The following is a 21,207-nucleotide window of genomic DNA, read 5'->3' on the forward strand; positions in this document are numbered from 1 at the left end:
CGAAATTCGAGACAAGACGAGAGAAATGTCTGTGTTGATTCGACTTTCTCCGAGTTAACTCGGAATTTCGTTTACGCCGGACACTAGTGTTTTTTTTTTTTTTTTTTTTTTTTAATTTCTTTATAGCGATTTCTACAGTTGAAAAATACATATAGAATATATAAAAATTCAAAAGCACTTGGAATTCAGTTCTTATTAGTTGACAATAACTTCCGTTCTTGATAGCTATTTACCACGATCAATCGATCGAAATGATTGACAGGCGAAGCCTAAGGTCTTAAAACAACATATTCTTAATCATAAGGTTGGGGTGACGGCTAGATAGGAGGTAAAAATGGAACCTGTTGTACTTTGTCTGATTACTAGCATTTACATCGATCGGTTGCGTTAACCATGTGTGGGAAGCCAGTCTCTTTAATTTGAAAATGTCGCGCTAACAAAACAATATAAAAACATTTTTTAAATATCTAGGACGGAAGAAATCGTTTTACGGTTACAATGAAAACGTATAACGTTAAACATTCAAGAAGAACGTAAAACTTAGGTAGAAAATAGACGATCTAGCAACTGTATTTAAGCTGTAGGCCTCGTCCTTCTTAACCCCTTGTTGCGTAAGGATGTTAAGGCCAAGCAAACTTACTTCTACCCATATGTAATCTAAATATATCAAGAAAATTACTGTATTTAAACAAAAGAAACTAGTTTAAATTCCCTATAAAACCAGTTCTATATTGGTTTTGCCAATCCTGCTAGCGTACATCATTGCTGGACTTATTACCGCTGTGTATATATACGGTCTTTTAACGTGCAAAATTACTTCTCATACTGTACCCCGCTGTTCCTTCTTTAGTTTAGCCAGCCATATTGTGTGCTGTGTTCGAATTGTGTTTGTAATCCACCATCCTGGTCAAGGTACGGTGCAGGATACTTAAATTATCTTACCTTAAGTAATTTAAAATCAAATAATTAGCGAAATAATAAATTGAAGTAGAAAATTAAGATTGCCTCATTAAGATAATGGAACAATCGGTATTTACCTACACTTCCGTTTATGAATTGCAACATCCAGAACGAATGACCCGAATGAATCTAAAGTTTGCGATTATGTGTAAGGGTGTTGTAGGAAGAAGTGATTAAAATTTCAGACGGATAGCGTCCACGTATGGCCAACAACGCCCTCTCGTCTGTTATCGGAGTGGTACCACACAAGGTCAATTCATGTCGCAGGGAGGCAGTATGCTTCGTCGACGTCAAAGGGCGAAATATACGCAGTTGAGTGAGTTCGAAAGGGGCAGAATAATTAGTCAGCGGGAGGCAGATTTATCCTACAGCGAAATTGCTGCTCTACAGGACATGCTGCGACGACAGGGAAGTGTGTATGGAAGCAGTGAACAGAAGAGAGACGTACAAAGCGACGAGCAGGGATTGGTCCACACAATATGACAGCAGCACGGGATGACAGACACCTTATCTGGATGGCCATAAGGGACCGGACAGCAGCATCCACAGTGTTGGCTCAACGCTGGAGCATTGTCACGGGTGTTGTCATGTGTGCATCGACTGTTAGACATCATTTGCTGAAGGCTGGACTGGTGAATCGTATACCGTTGCGACGGCTCCCCTTGACCAGAAACCAAGAACGCAACAGACTGATATGGGCACGCGCACACCGTCATTGGCGTGCTGGATGGCAAAATGTTTTCGGACGAGTCGCGTTTCAACCTGTCCTACAATGATGGCCGCATACGCGTACGACGCTACCGTGGTGAGCGCAATTTGCCAGCTTTCATTGTTGAGCGTCATAGTAGACAAACGCCCAGTGTGATGGTATGGGGTGTCATTAGTTTTAACATGAGATCACAACTCATCCGTATCCAGGCCATTCTAAACAGCAACCGGCATATTGATGAGATTTTAGAGCCTGGGGTGATGTCCTATCTACAGGCAACTCCAGACGCCATATTTCAGCAGGACAATGCCAAGCCACATGTGCAAGCTTTCTTCGCTGAACGCCAGGTATCATTATTTTCCTGATCTGCCCGTCGATTATGTCTGGGATATGGTTGAGCGCAAACTTCTTCCTTACCGCCACCGGCACAAGTGGATGCTTTGCGGATTCGTGTACAAACCGCGTGGCAGAATATCCCCTAGGAAGATATCCATCACTTTCTTGGTTCCATGCCAGGACATATAGAGGCGCTGATCTCAGCATGCGATGGATTCACACGATACTGATTTTTCAAGGTCATAGCTGATGTACAGTTTTGTAATTGTAATCATTTGTGTCTTGTCATGTACGGGGCAATCCAAATGAAATCGACCAATTTCCAGGTCAAAATTTGCTGACAAAATTTATTTATTTTTTAATTTTTTTTACCTAATATTGCACCACATTCAGGGAGTTGAAAACGGGTATTAATTTTTTTTTAGCTGCATAGGTTGGTTTGTAGCGGCCATTTTGTATAGGCGCGTGTGCGTGTTTTGCACTTTTCAGAGGATTCCGTTAAAAGCTGTAACTTTTTAGGTCTTACAGATAATAAGTTCAAACTAAAACCGTATGAAAGTTAATGAAATGGACAACATTCTGTGTTCTGTGCACATTCAGACGTACTTCAGAACGTCGAAAGAAAAAGCTCTGAACATCGCGGTTGGAAACCTAGAAATGGCCATAAAGACTGGATAGTAAACAACGTCCCAAAGAAGTTTCAGATCTGAGAACCATATACTCGATTTTTTGGAAATTTTTAAACATTGCAAATTTTCGAATATCGTGTATTTTCACCATCAAATATCTCAGGAAGGACACAAGGGAAAAATCTCAAATTTGCACAAAATAGACGATGGTTATGTAGTAACTAAATTTTGTCAGCAGCCATCATTGTTTGATTTCATTTGCATTGCCCCGTACGGTACCTAATCTCTGGAATAAATTTCATTTTTCTAGAATAGATCCTTCTGGGTATTGCAATATTCAGAAATAGTATTTATAAGTACATTTTCGGTTATAAACTCCATTATTTTTAAACTGTACTGTTATTTTGCATTTTTAGCTCAAGAAGTAGGTATTTAAAGAAAAAAAAAAAAAGATTAAAGGGATTTATGAAACCAAACGGAAATTCGAAAATCAAATGTATAAACTGATTGGAGGGTATATAATCAAATCTTATACTTTTTTTTTTTTTTTTTTTGAACTATTGAGATCTTACCCTGAATATGGAGCTGGTGTGCGTACGACTGTTCTATGAGATAGGAGGACAGAATCCTCATGCTACCTCCACTGAATGACTGTTTCAATGTGGGATATCCTTCCAATCCAATTCGAGAATACTGTAGATTTTATGAAAAATATATTAGGGTCTTTCATATTAAATTATGATGGATCTGAAGTAGAGCGAGCAATGGACTTACTAAAGTATTAAAGGTAGTGAAATAATAGGTATTTATGTATAGCTACATTTTTGTTATAAACTTGGTTATTTTTAATAAGTAATGTTATTTTGTAATTTTAGATCATGAAGAGACCTTTAAAATAAACGTTAAAGGTACTTATCACGAAAATAATTCAGAAAGTTAAGTATTGAAGTTAGTTGGAGGTTTTATGATCAAGATGTTTACGTGTCTATACCTGTACGAAAGGTACCCTCAAGATGGCAGGTAACTTAACTAAAAAGGTGCATTGCAATAAGCAGTGGTCTACAAGAGTACATGCTACCTCCATTAAGCGAGTTTTTAAATGTGAAGTATCCACTAATAAATATAGACAAGACTGTCGAATTTATGATAAAACTAATAGGTTGTTTCATCGTCAGCTTTAGCGGAACTGAAATAGAGCCTGGAATGGACATATTAAAGCATTTAAATAATATCGGAGGCAATGGAAGAGAAATACAAAAGGAAAGGAGAGAACTAACCCAAACGACAAAGACTGAAGAAGTCCAATCAATTTTATGTTACAATTCAAGGAGAAAGATTGCCTATTAAAAGCGCTAACGCATACTTCGTACTCACATAACTCCTACGAAAGATACGAATTCCTAGGGGACTCTATATTAGGTAAGATATGAATATAAGGTAAGATAAGCTCTAGCCTAGTTACAATGCCAGAGGAGAGAAGGAGGGCGAGCACCTCCTGTGGCTAATAGAATTGCTAACTGACTAGTATTTAACGATCAGGGCAGGAAATAATATGTCTATTCTGAATAAGACCGATGGCAAGTAAGACTCTATCTGCCATATATATATACACACAACCGGTCTTTTAATTCTTGTTTGATATTATGAAATAAATTTTAAAATATTGATAGCAAGAGTAAAGTTTTATTCGTAAAGTCATGGTTGATAGCTCTTGTTCATATGTCGCACATGTGGGCAGGCGAATTTGATGGAAATTACACGAAAATTTTGTTGTTTGTACGCCACATTATACGAGGGTGAATCAAAAAGTAAGTTACATTTCCAGGTTATGGCTATTTATAAAATCACCTACGTATTGGCAACACGGCTATGAGAACATACATCGTATGCTCACTTTTCCATGTAGTCATCAAGAGACTAAATATTTCTCGTAACGATCAACCAGCTTTTCGATTCCGGATGCATACAAATCACCTCGAACCCTTTGTAACCACCTGGATACAGCTGCTTTCACGTACTCATAGTTTCCGAATCGTCCACCAGGATCCTTTTCCAGCTTAGAGAACACATGATAATCACATGGCTCTACGTCCGGACTGTATGGAGGATGTTGCCATACCCCCCACTTGAATCGTTATTGCAGTTCAGACGTTTGGCTGGCTCTGTGAGGTGTTGTGTTATCGTGCAACAAAATCACACCGGCGCTCATTTCCCCGCCGCTTTTTTCAATTGCTTTACGCAACCGGTGTAACGTTTCACAATACAAAGTCGCGTTGATTGTCGTTCTTTGCGGTATGAATTCCACATGCACCACACTCTCCATGTCAAAGAACACTGTCGCCATGACCTTTCCTGCTGAAGGGTGGACTTTGGCCTTCTTTCGCGGTTGTGATGTAGTGTGCATCCATTTCATCGAAATTCTCTTTGATTCAGGGGTGAAGTAGTGGACCCATGTTTCATCCCCTGTGATGATTCTCCGCAGAAAGTCGTTGCCCTTCACAGATTCGTGCTTCCGACTTCAAATTGCTTACAACAATTTAAAATACGTGGACGAGGTATTGCACGCTCGTCATATACAGCAGTGATTTCACGATGAATGTACCTGCAGTTGAGCCGTTTCGTTAAAAATTCGTTAAAAAAAAAAATCGAAATTGACGTAAGTCATGTGAATTTCATCGTAAGATTTCCTCATGTTTTCAAATCACCTGAGAGATATTTTCACATACTTAAACAAATCCAGGATACATATGTAAAGATATCAGTTATAGTTAGTAAAAACATGAGTGTAACTGATTTATTCGAATCAAAAATATTTTCTACTTATGTGTATATATGAATGGTTGATAGAGTGAACTCAAGTGATTCGTATACTTATTCATGTCTTTTCTTGATATACAAATGGAATTAAAGCGCTGTATTTTTTGTTTCAGCGAGCCTACTTGAACTAAATTAGATCGTCCGTATTCTATAGGTTTTTTAAATCCTCCATCTATTTTATTAGTGTGTATAACTCTTTGGAGTAATACTATTGTGTAGTTATATATATTTTGGTATGCAAGATCCTGCAATCTATTTCTATCAGCTGTCCTCCGTGGTTAAGTCAGCAGACTGAACGGCTTTTTAATCAAGAGAGCCCATGTTTGAGTCCAGATATAGAACTTTTTCTCTCGGGTGCAAACCGAGTAACGTTATGGTTGTCAGATTTTTCAGGTAGGAAGATTCTGAACTGGATAATAATATTATTTCCTTCTTTCACTCGACATTTAATTTCTTCGTGGATATAGTTCGGTCTGTTAATAATGATCTTAGATATTTGAAAGTATCCACTTAGTCGAAAGTATTATTCGATTTTTTTGACGTATCTATAATTTACAATATTATGATTCCGGCGAAGTTCCATATATTTAGTTTTCTCTGTATGTCTTTCTATTGTTCTCCTATCATTCCCTATCAGATTTACATTAGAATATGCCATAACCTGGTGAGTACCATCCAGCTGTAGATCCTAGTTTGCTATGTTTCATTTTCCTCATAGGGTACTCCAGAACAAAGTTGAATAATAAGGACGACAACGTATCTCCTTGTTACAGACCATTCTCGATATGAAAGCTCAGTGACAAGAATTTTCCTACTCAGACTCGGAATTTTCCTTTTGGGATTCATTTAAACACATCTTAATTAATATAATTAGCTTTTTCTGTATTTGAAGTTCAATAAGAATGTTGTATTATGTATCTTTCCTAGGGATGCGTACGAGTCGAGACATGCTTTACGAAATGCGAGACAAGACGAGAGAAATGTCTGTGTCGATTCGACTTTCTCCGAGTTAACTCTGAATTTCGTTCACACCGGACACTAGTGTTTTTTTTTTTTTTTTTAATTTCTTTATAGCGATTTCTACAGTTGAAAAATACATATAGAATATATAAAAATTCAAAAGCACTTGGAATTCAGTTCTTATTATTTGACAATAACTTCCGTTCTTGATAGCTATTTACCACGAGCAATCGATCGAAACGATTGGCAGGCGAAGCCTAAGGTCTTAAAACAACATTATTCTTAATCATAAGGTTGGGGTGACGGCTAGATAGGAGGTAAAAATAGAACCTGTTGTACTTTGTCTGATTACTAGCATTTACATCGATCGGTTGCGTTAACCATGTGTGGGAAGCCAGTCTCTTTAATTTGAAAATGTCGCGCTAACAAAACAATATAAAAACATTTTTTAAATATCTAGGACGGAAGAAATTGTTTTACGGTTACAATGAAAACGTATAACGTTAAACATTCAAAAAGAACGTAAAACGTAGCAGTGGCGGCCGGTGGATTGTGGTTTCGGGTGTTGCAGTACGAACGATAAGAGACAGAAGATTTAAAGTTGACTCATTGACTAATCAGCATAACTTTAGATGCAAATGCTATGTGATGTGTTAAATTAAATAAAATTCTGTGTTTAAAAAAATAAAAAAATGCAGAACATTTTATGCAATTAATCAACTTAATTAATTAGTAAGTTCATTCTCCTCTCTTTGATTGGAGCAAATATGTCTAATACATGCTGGTTAAACTCTGGTATTCTTATTTTCAGGTCTTTTTCGATGGAAAGCATAACCAGCGGTGATAACTTTTCTTGGGACATTCAATTTCTTGAAAGTGTCAATTCTTTATCATGTAGAAAAAAAAAACTTTTCGTCTTTTGCTGACGCCATAGGTACAGTTAATATTAATTTCAGAAGATTTGTAGATTCACTAAATATTTTTTCTTGATTATTGCGAACGATTCATTCTAGCAAACTCAGTCACTGACAGTGATCCGAATTCCTCTTCAGCGTTGACTGAGGAGAGTTCGTAGCAGAGGTTAGTGTTATAAAAAAAAAAAAAGTACATTGAACACACTTTATTCACAGTTTATCCAGGAAAATTTAAAATAAATTGAGAAATGTATCTGGTGTAAACAACACTACTGTCGTAAGATATCCTGTAAATTTAATCTGGATTGTTTTTTCGAACACTCTCCTGAATTGCCCTTTGCTTGTTTTGTCTAAGCCTTAATTTCAAATTTTTCCTCAGTTGAAAGCTGGTCAATGTTTTTTGTAAGTTATTTACAGAAGTCATGGTATACAATTCATTCAGAATTTGTAGGTTATTTACAGAATTAAAGCACACACAAAGAATTAAACCTAATAATTAAAAGCCAAAACAGCTGATACAAAATAGGTACTGGTATATGAATTCCGAATGTCACATATTCATACATCAACACACACACATGTGCGTGAAAGAAAAAACTACATTCCAAATCATCCGTCTTGGTTGTTACGCAATGCACGATGAACACAATATACTTCCACATGAGGCGAAACAATGCTTACCAATGTGATATGTTCTGGAAAGGAAACCTCGAAACCCACCAGATGAAGGATCAACATGTAACAGAAGCCAAAAATCAAAGAACATCAAAACAAAGAGCACTGCCAGTTCTACACCCAGAAATGTTAACTGGGAGGGGTCCAAAGTATTTGAGGGAGGTCCAATACGTCTACATAATATGGAACCTGTCTTATACTGCACCCGAAAAGTCGATAAGTAATTCTTACTTACTGTCATCTATATTTTTAGAAAAAAATGATAGAACGATTATTTTTATAAGAAAAGAAAGAGTACATGATGAGGCGTAAAATAAAATATTTAGCATACATCAATCATTTCTCTGTTAAACAAGTATATTTCGTTAGGAAAGTCTACGAATGTTAGTCAAGTTTCGAAATTTTTGGGAGGTCCGGATCCGGTGTACCCCCCTCGTGGCTACGCCCCTGAGCATTGCTAACTAGTTCCAAATTCAATGTGGCGTTCCCCATCATACAATTTTATGTGGAAATTATCAACAGTATAAAATATACTTATTTTATAAAAGAAATATATTTATACTAAAACACTGTCCACAGAGGGAGGGGGAGCGATTCTACACACTGACTTATTAATATTTGATTCACAAATTACTGTAGAAGAAGCCTTCATTATCAATATAAGCTAAGAATTAACTTGTAAATGCGGGTCCACTTTCATTTGTTTTCTCCTCTACTAGATATTTTCTTTCTTATTTTGTAATTCTGCAATCACTTTTTTTAATTGTCATTATATTGATTTGCTTCAGTATGGTCCCGTAATTTAAAAATATGAATGCATAAAAACAAATTCCATTTGTTAATTGCTAGTGAAAGAAAATTCAGAAATCTTATTTAGCGTGAAAAATCTTCTCGTTCACCGGAAACTGTGCTGTGTTGCAGAAGCACTGCAACGACCAGTCCCTTTAACTTCTGAGATAGGGGAAAAGAGACTTAACATTTGCTCCAATTGCCGCGCTGAAAGAATCTGGTCGTTGTATGCTCGCTGCAACACAATATAAATTAGAGACTCTGTGACGGATTATTTTTCGCTTTTTAAAACGGATTAACGAAACGGACAGTTACAGAAGTAAAAAATGTTATTTAAAGTGTATATATGCAAGTATTAAAAAGTATTTTTTCTGTTCTTTACTACTATTGATGATAATATTTTTTCCTTGAAATATTTTGGTCGTTGAAATATTTTGGTCGTTTTTTCTAGGTTTCTAACCGCAATGTTCAGAGCTTTTTCTTTCGACTTTCTGAAATATGTCTGAATGTGAACAGAACACAGAATGTTGTCAATTCATTAACTTTCATATGGTTTTAGTTTGAACTCATTATCTTTAAAACCTAAAAAGTTACAGCGTTTAACGGAATCCTCTGAAAAGTTCAATATACGGTCAGGCGCTTATACAAATTTGTTGCTACGACAAAATATCCGCGGCAAAAAAATAAATGACTACCCGTTTTCGACTCCGTGAATGTGGTACAAATTTAGGTAAAAAATTAATAAAAAACTAAATTTTGTCAACAGCCATCATTGGTTGATTTCATTTGTATTGGCCCGTACGGTACCTAATCTCTGGAATAAATTTCATTGTTCTAGAATAGGTCCTTCTGGGTATTGCAATATTCAGAAATAGTATGTATAAGTACATTTTCGGTTATAAACTCCATTATTTTTAAAATGTAATGTTGTTTTGTATTTTTAGCTCAAGAAGTAGGTATTTAAAGAAAAGATTAAAGGGATTTATGAAACCAAACAGAAATTCGAAAATCAAACTTATAAACTGATTGGAGAGTATATGATCAAATCTTATACTTTTTTTTTTTTTTTTTTTTTTGAACTATTGAGATCTTACCCTGTATATGGAGCTGGTGTGCGTACGACTGTTCTTCTGTGAGATACGTGTGGAATATCCTTCCAATCAAATTCGACAATACTGTAGATTTTATGAAAAATATATTAGAGTCTTTCATATTAAATTATGATGGATCTGAAGTAGAGCCAGCAATGGACTTACTAAAGTATTTAAGGTAGTGGAATAATAGGTATTTATGTATAGCTACATTTTTGTTATAGACTCGGTTATTTTTAATATGTAATGTTATTTTGTAATTTTAGGTGACAAAGAGACCTTTAAAAGAAACGTTAAAAGTATTTATGAGGAAAAGAATACAGAAAGTGAAAATGTTCACTTGTCTATACCTGTACGAAAGGTACCCACAAGATGGAGCAGGTAACTTAACCAAAAAATTGCATTCCACTATCAGCAATAATAACATGATACGAATAGCAATAAGCAGTGGTCTAGAACAATACATGCTACCTCCAGTAAGCAAATTTTTAAATGTGGAGTATCCATCATTAAATACAGACACGACTGTGGACTTTATGAAAAAAGTAATAGGTTGTTTGATCATGAACTTTACCGGAACCGAACTAGAGCCTGGAATGAAATTTTTAAAGCATTTAAGTATTATCGGAGGCAATGAAAGAGAAATAGAACAGGAAAGAAGAAAACTAACAAAAGCGCAAACGACAATGACTGAAGAAGTCCAATCAATTCTACGTTACAACGCAATCTTAGGTAAGATATGAATATAAGGTAAGATAAGCTGTAGCCTAGTGACGATGCCAGTGGAGAGAAGGAGGGCGAGCACCTCCTGCGACCAATAGAGTTGCCAATTGACTAGTATTTTACGATTAGGGCAGGAAATAATGTTTCTATTCTGAATAAGACCGATGGCAAATAAGACTCTTTACTGGTGTTTCAATTCTTGTTTGATCCTATGAAATAAATATTAAAATATTGATAGCAAGAGAAAAGTTTTACTCGTAAAGTCATGGTTGATAGCTCTTGTTCATATGTCGCACATGTGTGCAGGCCAATTTGATGGAAATTACAGGAAAATTTTGTTGTTTGTACGCCACATAATACGAGGGTGAATCAAAAAGTAAGTTACATTTCCAGGTTATGGCTATTTATAAAACCACCTACGCATTGGCAACACGGCTATGAGAACATACACTGTATGCTCACTTTTCCATATAGTTATCAAGAGACTAAATATTTCTTGTAACGATCAACCAACTTTTCGATTCCAGATGCATACAAATCACCTCGAACCCTTTGTAACCACCTGGAGACAGCTGCTTTCACCTACTCAACGTTTCGGAATCGTCCACCGAGATCCTTTTCCAGCTTAGAGAACACATTATAATCACATGGCTCTACGTCCGGACTGTATGGAGGATGTTGCCATACCTCCTGCTTGAATCGTTGCAGCAATTCAGGCGTTTGGCTGGCTGTGTGAGGTGTTGCGTTATCGTGCAACTAAATCACACCGGCGCTCAAATTTTCCCCGCCGCTTTTCTTCAATTGCTTTACGCAACCGGTGCAACGTTTTACAATACAAAGTCGCGTTGATTGTCGTTCTTTGCGGTATGAATTCCACATGCACCACACCCTCCATGTCAAAGAACACTGTCGCCATGACCTTTCCTGCAGAAGGGTGGACCTTGGCCTTCTTTCGTGGTGGTGATGTAGTGTGCATCCATTTCATCGAAATTCTCTTTGATTCACGGGTGAAGTAGTGGACCCATGTTTTATCCCCTTTGATGATTTGCCGCAGAAAGTTGTTGCCCTTCACAGAATACCGTTGCAGAAATGCCAGTGATGATTGGAAACGTTGTGCCTTGTGAACATCGGTGAGCAGATGTGGGACCAATCTTTGATACAATTTACGAAAGCCAAGGTGCTCGTGAACAATGGAGAACACACTACCATAGGAAATGTTCAGCAGGCTGGCAATTTCGTGCAGAGTTATGCGCTGATTCTCTCTAATGATCCTATCCACATTATCAACATTTCCTACGGTAGTAGACGTAGCTGGCCTGCCTTCGCGATATTCGTCCGTGAGATTCGTGCGTCCGGCGTCAAATTGCTTACACCACTTTAAAATACGTGGACGAGATATTGCACGCTCGTCATATACAGCAGTGATTTCACGATTAATGTACGTGTAGTTGAGCCGTTTAGTCCATAGAAATTTGATCGTTGCACGCACCTACAGTTTGGACTGAACATCCAGTTGACGCGCCATTGAACCTAGTCCGCTCTGCACACACATCAAGACGGAAGACCACACAAACCTTCCTCTCGGACGTGTCAGCAGTTACTGTAGATTGCCCCGCATTGGCCACAGTCACCACATACAGCTGTTCTCGCGGCGAGCAAGTGTAACTTACTTTATGATTCGCCATCGTAAAAATAGCTACCGTGCAAGAAAATACGATAATTTTAAAGTTGAAAATATGATTCATGAGGGGATGCTGAGACCGTCCCCCCTCCCTGAGACATGTTATATTTTAATGTAGATGAAATAACATGAAACTATTCTTTTCGATATTCAAAATAACTACTACACAAAATTTCTCTACTATTTCACTTGCTTCCGAAGAAATGGAACTGACATTGTTACTGTATAGATTTGAATATTGTAATGTGATATATTGCAGCTGTTGAGTTGTTTTTAAGTTTAACGTCCTTTTCAACAGCGAGGCTATATGAGACGAGATCTACTAATTACTGTGGAATCCAAACCACATGAGTTCCAACCGGGAATCGTACTCGGATTTCCCACGCGGAAGGAGTGTACGCTAACCGCTTAGCCACGAAAGAGCTCTGCAGCTGTTCAATTGCTTTATATATTACGTACGAGTGGTCGTGAAACAATAGAGAAATTTACAGAAGTAAATGCTGATTATTGAAATGTCAGAGAATGGAGCACGTGTTATAATTGAATTAGTAGTTTTGAAAAGGTCATGAGTCAGAAATGTAAAGCTATGAGAAAATCGAAAAGAAAAAAAAAAAACTTCAATTTTTGAAAATCCTGATACACGTGAAATAATCGACCTCTGTTTGAAAAACTAGAATTTTCTTTTGTCATAGTACGAAATGAACAACTTGTGAGCAATTGTTGTTCCAAAATAAATAGAAAGAAAGATGCAGGCCTTCTAATACTCCTATTTTTCCTATATATTTGTCTCTTCGTATAAACTCGTATATTTCCTACATTTTAACGATACCTCCTATATTTTTGGGGCATTGCTATGTCCCCTTGTGAAAATAACATGAGAAAATAAGGTGTGGGTGGTTGGAGGGCCTTTTGTTTCCACAGTAGGATGGTTGAAGGAAGACTCTTCTGTGTTTCGTCCTTTCCTGCTTATTGTCTAAAGATAATTACACAAAGCAATATATAGTTAGCGCAAAAAGTATTCATACACTTACAAAATCGAACAAAAAAAGTAACTAGTTTCGTCATATTCATTAAAAGGTTTTATGGAGTAGTGATTTTAGACATATAAATAATTTATTTAGGTGAATCAATACTTTTTGCACTAACTGTAGAAAAATAATTGTAGAATATGTTACACATAGTCAAATCTTACCTTAAAAGCACCAGCTGCAGTATGTTTACATTTTAGATTTTATATTACATATCCAATAGTTGTTTCAGGAAGCATGCAACAGTATTTCTTCGTTTTCTGTTCTGTCGTTCCTGTTGTGATATACTTAAAGTAGAATGTATGTTCATATAACAATTGGTGTAATTTCCATGTGATTTTTTTTTATTTCTACCTATTGGATCAGCGTTTCCCAACCGGTGTGCCGCGAATGGGCCGCTGGTGTGCTGCGACAAAATCGAGGTGGTTGTCTTGTAGTCGTGTATTGTCAAGATTTTATACACTTAAAGAACAACTTCTATTCTTTCTGTCAGAAGAAAGTGAAAATGTCGATTTTCTTAGTGATAATTCTTGGTGCAATAAAGTTACTTTTCTTATCGACATATTCCAAACATTGAATACGCTGAACAAATGCATGCAGGGAAAAAAGGAAAATATCCTAACCTTAAGTGACAAAATTTTCTCATTTAGGGAGAAACTCATTTTGGGAGGTCAGAATTATAAAACAAAACAAATGTTACATTTGAGATTACAAAATGCTGTAAAATTGACACAAACCTCTCAACACTCATTTCTAGAGGTCTGTGCGGATATAAAATATCGCATCCGCAGCATCTCTATCCGCATCCGCAATCTTCTATCAGCACACTCATCCCCAGATGATGAGGTGGCAAATACAGATGATGAGGTGGCGGTGTATATATACAACTTACATATTCTATAATAGTCATGATTTCGAAAAAAATTTTTAAACACATTTTAAATAGCTATTGAAAAGAGCAGTAAAAGGACAATTCTCTCGTGTCATTTCTTCTTCTTTTGCTATCACTGAGTCACAAGCTTCAAACACACTTATTTGATTTTAGTTATTTTTCAGCCGGTTTTATTTGTTTATTTATCGACACAACAGGTTAATTTAAAACTTGTAATTCAAAACAAACGTTTCTTAGGGCTCTTTCCTCCATCATCACAAATGTCATAGCGTTTTTTTAGGTAGGAAAAAGAAATAGGAAACCATATCCGCAACTTTGTTCGCTATCTGCACAGAAAAGAAATATATATTCGCAGATACCCGTTTTGATGTGGGTATTCGCATCCGTGCAGACCTCTAGTCATTTCAGACACATTATCTTTGTTGAGAAGTATTTTCCTACGCTTCACTGTAATTCATTTGACTGGGTGGGGGACTACTTTGCGCCTTCTGTCCTAAGTAAGCAGAATGAAATGTTCAGGAAAAAGTGAATTGGTCGATGTGAGGAATGACCGAGGTTTGAAGCTCCAGCACTCACAAGAAGACATGGCATCATTCTGGATTTCTCTCCGGAGAGAATATCCAGCTATTTCTACAAAGTTCATATTGCCTTTTCTATATCCTACTTAAGTAAAGCAGGGTTTTCTGCAATGAACACAATCAAGTGAAAAAGCGAGTCACAACTGTTAACTCCGGAACACGACATGAGGATGTGTTTAACAACTATCTGTCCACAATTGAAGATTATGAAAGAACATCAAGCTCAAGTTGCACATTGATTTTGAATCGTGCCCGTGGACCAACTTGTTTCACTTATTTTTGAAAAACTGTAACCTTCATATATTATTATTAAACAATTGCAACCTTCAATAGATATTATTGAAAAAATTGTTACGTTACTAATATTATTGAACAATTCTAACCTTCATAAAAATATTTAAAAATTGTAACGCAGATCAACGATGTTACTTTTCTGTACATTTTTAACGTTGGAAAAAGTATTTATTATCATTGTTATGACCATTATTGCTTCTTTATTGTTGCAGAATATTTTGTAACTTGAAATATTAAAATATCATTAATTCCTTTCGGTAAAGCAAACGTATACAAATTGCATATATTTGTGTTATTGAAGTACAAGAGATTGGTTAGTTCGTTCGTTATTTAGTAATCTTCCTTCATAGTGAAAGGTTGGATACAGTTTTCGAAAAAGAAAGTGTATTTTTAAAGACCTGAGTCCTATATTTCAGTGCAATTATTCTCTATTTTTAAATTAGAATGAAAAATAAGCATAATGATTTACCACGGGAAGGAAACCAGCGATCGAGCTTTCTTCCCTGTGACAAGATAAGCAATCACAGAAAAAAATACCACGGTATTTTATATTCACGAAAATAATAATAATAATAATAATAATAATAAATCTGTGTGTGCCGCGAGAATTCAAGTTACACCCGTAGTGTGCCGCAAGTTGAAAAAGGTTGGGAAACGCTGTATTGGATAAATGAAATGTTCCTTTTTCACAGCTTCACGAAAGCTTCTATATATTTTCCGTCTGATTTCCTATATTTTTTTTTCATTAGCATTGTAAATCCTGAAGTTGGATTAAAGAAAAGTCGCCATTTGCAGACTTATAACCTTTCCGAAACTACTGATTCAATTATAGTATCGTTTGAATAGTTCGTGTTTCAGTAATCCGATATTCTTGATTGTTAACAAAGGACAATCTGTTTTCTGCATATTTAAAGGTTAACAATAATGACCCATTGCCCATACGAAGCACACTAATTTCAAAATAATTCTTTGGCTGCTTGAATCGAGTTCCGAATTATTGTAAGTGAAAGGTATTATAAGCTGGAAAAGCCGAAGGAGAATGCTATTAACGTATTTCTAAGAAGTATCATGATGAAAGCGTTTACAGTTCAATGTATATATTACACCATTCTAAGTGAATTGGATTACTCAGTCTCATTATAGAAGATGTGGGCGGAAATGTAAGGCAGATTATTGTATCCAAAATGGACCATATGTTCAATTTGGGATTGGGATGGCCAGGGGAACTTCGTCTCGATGTCTCAAACCACGCAGCAACACCAGCTAAAGTTTTAGTGCACGGATGAATTATCATTCTGTAATATGGCTCATTGCTCGGAAACAAGTTCTCGGTCATAGGATGCACATGTTCACCTAAAACTGCGACATAATATCGGACAGTGACGTGACAGGTATCAGCATAGGACCCACGAAAAACCAGAATATTACGCTCCCAGCATTACAGAGACACTGCGGATTGTGTGCTTTTTTGGGCGTCCGCCACTCATGCTTTAAAATAAGTTAAAATATGTCCCGTTCTTTTAAGTAAGATTAATGATAACGTCCTACATTTTCCAGTCATTAGCGTCCCAAGTTGCGTGTTTGCGGTACCATTGGCGTCGTACTAAATCGTGATGATATGATCGATTTTACCCCGCATATTCCAGTCAATAGCCTGTACTCCCGTAGATATTTTGACAGATGAAACTTTGTTCTTATTCGTTATCAACTAGAGGAAACATTTATCTTGGTAAACTCTTGAAATAAGTCAGCAAATTTTTTGGCAGCCGTTTTTCTAAATGATGTTCTTAGTGTAAACAACAGACATACTTTCATCTATCTTCTCCATAGTATCTAGGTAGCTCATAATATAAATTGCTGATTGATTACAAAAATTTAAATGTATCATTGTTTAGTAATAAAATAACTAGTAATAAAAATTCATATTTTATGTACGAAGTGCTACCCAAAATATCTTAGAATGTCATTCTTAGAAAAATAAGAAAAATATACTTACATTCGAATATCCTCCGTCCCCTTCAAATTCCAGCGTTGTTCCTATTTTTGGAAGCTCTCCTGGAAGTCCGGAGGATGAAGATTGTTCAGGACCTATTGCTATTCCACTTGGATGTCTTCAATGGAGTCAAAACGTCGCCTTTTCAACGCGAGTTCCATCTTCGGGAACAGGTAGAAGTTGCACGGGGCTTGGTCAGGGGAGTAGGAGGTGTGGGACCGTTGCCATGTTTTTGACTAGGAATAATTTCCTACAACGAGCAAGGGGTGCGCGGGCACATTGTCTTGGTGTCTTTCGTTTGCCACAGCTCTGGCCGTTCGCGCGAAGCATCTTCCGTCAGTCTCTTCAAAATCTCAAAGCAAAACTTCCCGTTGACATTCTGACCAGCTGAAACAAACTCCCTATGCACAATTCCTCGAATATCGAAAAAATGACCAGCATCGACTTAATGTTACTACGAACTTGTCGATCTTTTTTCCGGCCTTGGAAAGGATAGCCAAGTTGTTCCATTGTGATGATTGATGCTACGTTTCCGGGTAATAACCATAGACCCAAAAGTCATCACCTGTAATGATTCTGGATAAGAAGTTTGGATACTCTGCACGTCTGAATACTGAGACTGTTTTGGTCGATGCTGAAAAGGCGAGGTACAATCTTTGCTGCAATTCGCCTCATGGTCAGTTTTTCGAATAGAATTCGTTGACATGTACCGTACGACATTCGAGGTCTGTTACAAACATCATGACTTGTCTTCCTTCTGTATTTGCGAATCACATCACGCACTTTCATTATCATTTCCGGTGTTGTGCATGTTGACGGTCGACCAGAATGTTTGTCATTTTCCACAGATTCGCGGCCTTTGAAACGCTTGAACCACTGAAATGTTCTTGTTTGATTCAGTTAACTCTGACCAAATGCCTCCTTCAGCATGCGGTGGGTTTCGGTTGCAGTTTTCTTCAACTTGACACAGAACTTGATGTAAATCCGTTGCTCTTAACGTCAGCCATTCGACAAATCGCAGAAGCACTGAAACACATTCAACACACAACTCAGAACTGCATGCGCCAAAGATGACGCAATTTTGTGGTTGCAGTAGCTAATACATGTACACTCATGTCCAAAATTATTGTCACATATCTATAACTGTCTTGTAACAATATAATTTGATAATGATTGTGTAGGGTACTTTTAATACTGATACTATATGTATAATCGGAAAATGTATACGTGTGGGAAATTTCATAGGAAAATAATTATAAATAAGAAAATTATAATGAGTAAAATAAAATGTTGCTAAATGAACAAGAAAATTTGATTTTCGTTTTATTGTTCTTATTAACTGCTATTTTGACATGAAATTTACCACATACATGTCTTTGCCGATTATACACATACTAACATTATAAGAAATACCGAGCGAATTCGTTATCAATTATATTCCTAGAACAACATATTTATAGATATGCGACAATAATTTTGGATATGAGTGTACCTCGAGACATCTAGCGGTGGAATGTCGTACTGCTACTGGTTTGCCCAGTGAAAGAGAAATTCTCAGATGCTTTGGGTAGCACCTCATATTACAAAATAAATGTTTATTTGTTGGGTTGGGACGATTGAAATGTCCGTACCCTGGTCCGTCATTTAGTTTAATTAATTTCATGCCAATACAATTAAAAAATCTTTGAGCTTTACGTCGTACGATTATGCCAGCTAGGCTAGGGACGGTGATGAGAAATGAATGAAATGGTGGAATGAAGAAAGTGGGAGGAAACGGGAGAACCCCGAGAAAACCCACGCACACGGTGTTTGTCCACCACAAAAATCACTTGGCGCGAGCTGGGATCGGAGCAGGAATCCCATGCACCAGTGGTGCACGTTCTACCACTGAGACACCGCGGTCCCACTCAATAAAATTAAGTAAAACAATTATTTGACATGAGTATGAATTGGAATGGAAATTATTTGTTTATTTTAATTAGGCCCTTTGAAAAAAGTTTAAATTTTGATTAGTTTTACGAGACCATAAAGGAGAATAATGTGATCTCGTAACATTTTTTTCTTTTGTTTCAGAGTCAAAATTGGATATAAAAACATGGAAGAGATACTAAAAGGAATTGCTCTTGGAAAACAGGATTATTGCAAGTTGAAGGAAAATGTTAATGTGAATCTTCGTATTATATTCCAAAAGCTTAGAGGGAAGTTAACGTCTACCAAAATAGGTCGAACAAGAGTAAGAGACATAGGTGACACTCATCAAGATGAAATTCATTCATAGAAGTGAGAACTTTAAATATAATTGTGATAATAAGTGCTACAAAACATGTACCATAACTGACTAAAACACTGGAAATAATGAAGCAGAGGTAAAAAGGGATGGAAGAGAGAGAAGAGTGAAAGTGAAGATGATGATTCCAAATGCAAAGACAGCACCAAGTATAGATTGTGTGAATCAAACTCGGCGAATAACTTTTTAGCAATTGCGTGTTACTTTAAGGATGAAGTGCATGAGCGTGTAACATACATTGACAGCAAGGAGATTATATTTTCTGCAGATTTATCTTATCATAAAGTGTGTGTGACGAAATATATTTTAAAGTTCAAAAGAGAAGAGATTGATCTTGTTCTGGACGTTAACAAAACACTGAAGCCAATGATATAAGCTGGGTATAATTTTACTTTGATGGAAATATGTCATTTCATGGAATTCAAAGATAATTCCGTTCCTGTCTTACTATAACAGTGAAGCCTTTTGCAATTAAGGAATATGGCGATTCCGTAACATCAGCCCACCCGACAAAGAAAACAAGTCCCTTATGAGGTACTCATCAAAATTGATTCCTGAAATATTAGCCGGAAATATTCTATCTACCAATGAAGTGAAAGCTGTAGCAAAGATTCTTAATAGATGAATTGTTAAACACTAACTTTGGTGTAGAAGAAAAATTTCTGATTCTGAAGAATTCAGAAGAACCTGGAATACTACACAAATGTCAGAAAATATGTTAACATTCTTCTCAGTTCTAATCAATGCAAAGAAACAATCTTTTGAACACGTTATGAAATGACAGGGATTATGGTGACAATGAAGATGAGAGTGATTCTAATTCTACAGACTCTGAATCAGAGGAATAAAATCTAACAGATGAAATGAAAGGCTTCACTTATGGGGTGTAAGGAGCGGCCCTTGTGACTGCTCAAATGTCAACCTCACTTCCTCGTAGTACACCCTGGAAACTGCATTCATTGCAATGCAGGCTAACGAGGCTCTGGCGACTGGTGGCACCAGGATAAACATGTCATAATGAGAGGGGGGTTTATTGATTTTTTTTGGAGGGGGGACATTTTGGTTGTGGCAGTTGTGTTTATCATGATGGGGACAAATGGCTTAGATGCTGGGGTTCCCATTAATATCGAATAATACTCTTGACTTTCCTCTTGTATTTCTTCTTCAAGATCTTTTATATGTTCTCAATCGTGGCCGTATAAAAGTACCTCTACAATTAATAGTTGCTTACAGCATCTATAATAAATGCAGAACCAGAGAATTCATTATTTCACTCAACCGTTCTGGATTACCAGAGAGTTCAGTAACCTTTACATAAATCTTAATCTACTGTCTTGCCACACCGACTCTGCTTTTAAAAATCAAGTTCTTCCAATACTAAGTCCCTTTCATGCAAATTCATTTCCTTTAGGTATCCTGGATAATTTTGATTTTAGACAGATCTAGCCTCTCTGGTTTAAAGGGTTTTCATCACACTGATATGGCATTTTTTTCTAATATAATTCAGTTCGAGCAGCTGATAAATCCACATATTGTGAAGCTTCACTAACGAAGTTATACCAAACCAGCAGATAAACTTTCGTGCCAAATAATCCTGAATCTGAAAAAAATAAATAAGTTCACATAGTCTTCCTAGTAACTTCAAAACTTTTAAAGAATATGGTTGAAGACAGTTTCATTTTAACGAATTTGTGACCACTTGTACGTTGTGGATTTCCTGACGAAGACAATATGGAGACACCAACATGGGGTGAAACTCATTCACTAGTGTCATATCGCTTAATACTTTTGAGTCGCACCGCATTTTTACCAGTCATTCCAGCTCCAGTAACACAGTACAGTGTTGCTTAC

The 21,207-nt window shown here is 36.6% G+C and overlaps 2 long non-coding RNA genes across 2 annotated transcripts in view; both read left to right on the forward strand.

The window, feature by feature from the left end:
* LOC145685727 (uncharacterized) overlaps positions 1-4,043 on the forward strand; it is a 34,443-nt gene extending 30,400 nt beyond the window's left edge. The window contains exon 3 of the long non-coding RNA XR_014131471.1: positions 3,810-4,043. This is a non-coding gene — a long non-coding RNA (uncharacterized LOC145685727). The remainder of the gene's footprint in view (positions 1-3,809) is intronic.
* A 6,371-nt stretch (positions 4,044-10,414) lies between these two features.
* On the forward strand, positions 10,415-20,198 carry LOC145684588 (uncharacterized). The gene is made up of 2 exons (XR_014131329.1): positions 10,415-10,612; positions 19,143-20,198. It is a non-coding gene; the product is annotated as an uncharacterized LOC145684588 (long non-coding RNA).
* The last annotated feature ends 1,009 nt before the right edge of the window (positions 20,199-21,207 follow it).

Source organism: Thermobia domestica, chromosome 5 (assembly GCF_964235325.1).
Source record: "Thermobia domestica chromosome 5, izTheDome1.hap1.1, whole genome shotgun sequence".
NCBI lineage: Eukaryota > Metazoa > Arthropoda > Insecta > Zygentoma > Lepismatidae > Thermobia > Thermobia domestica.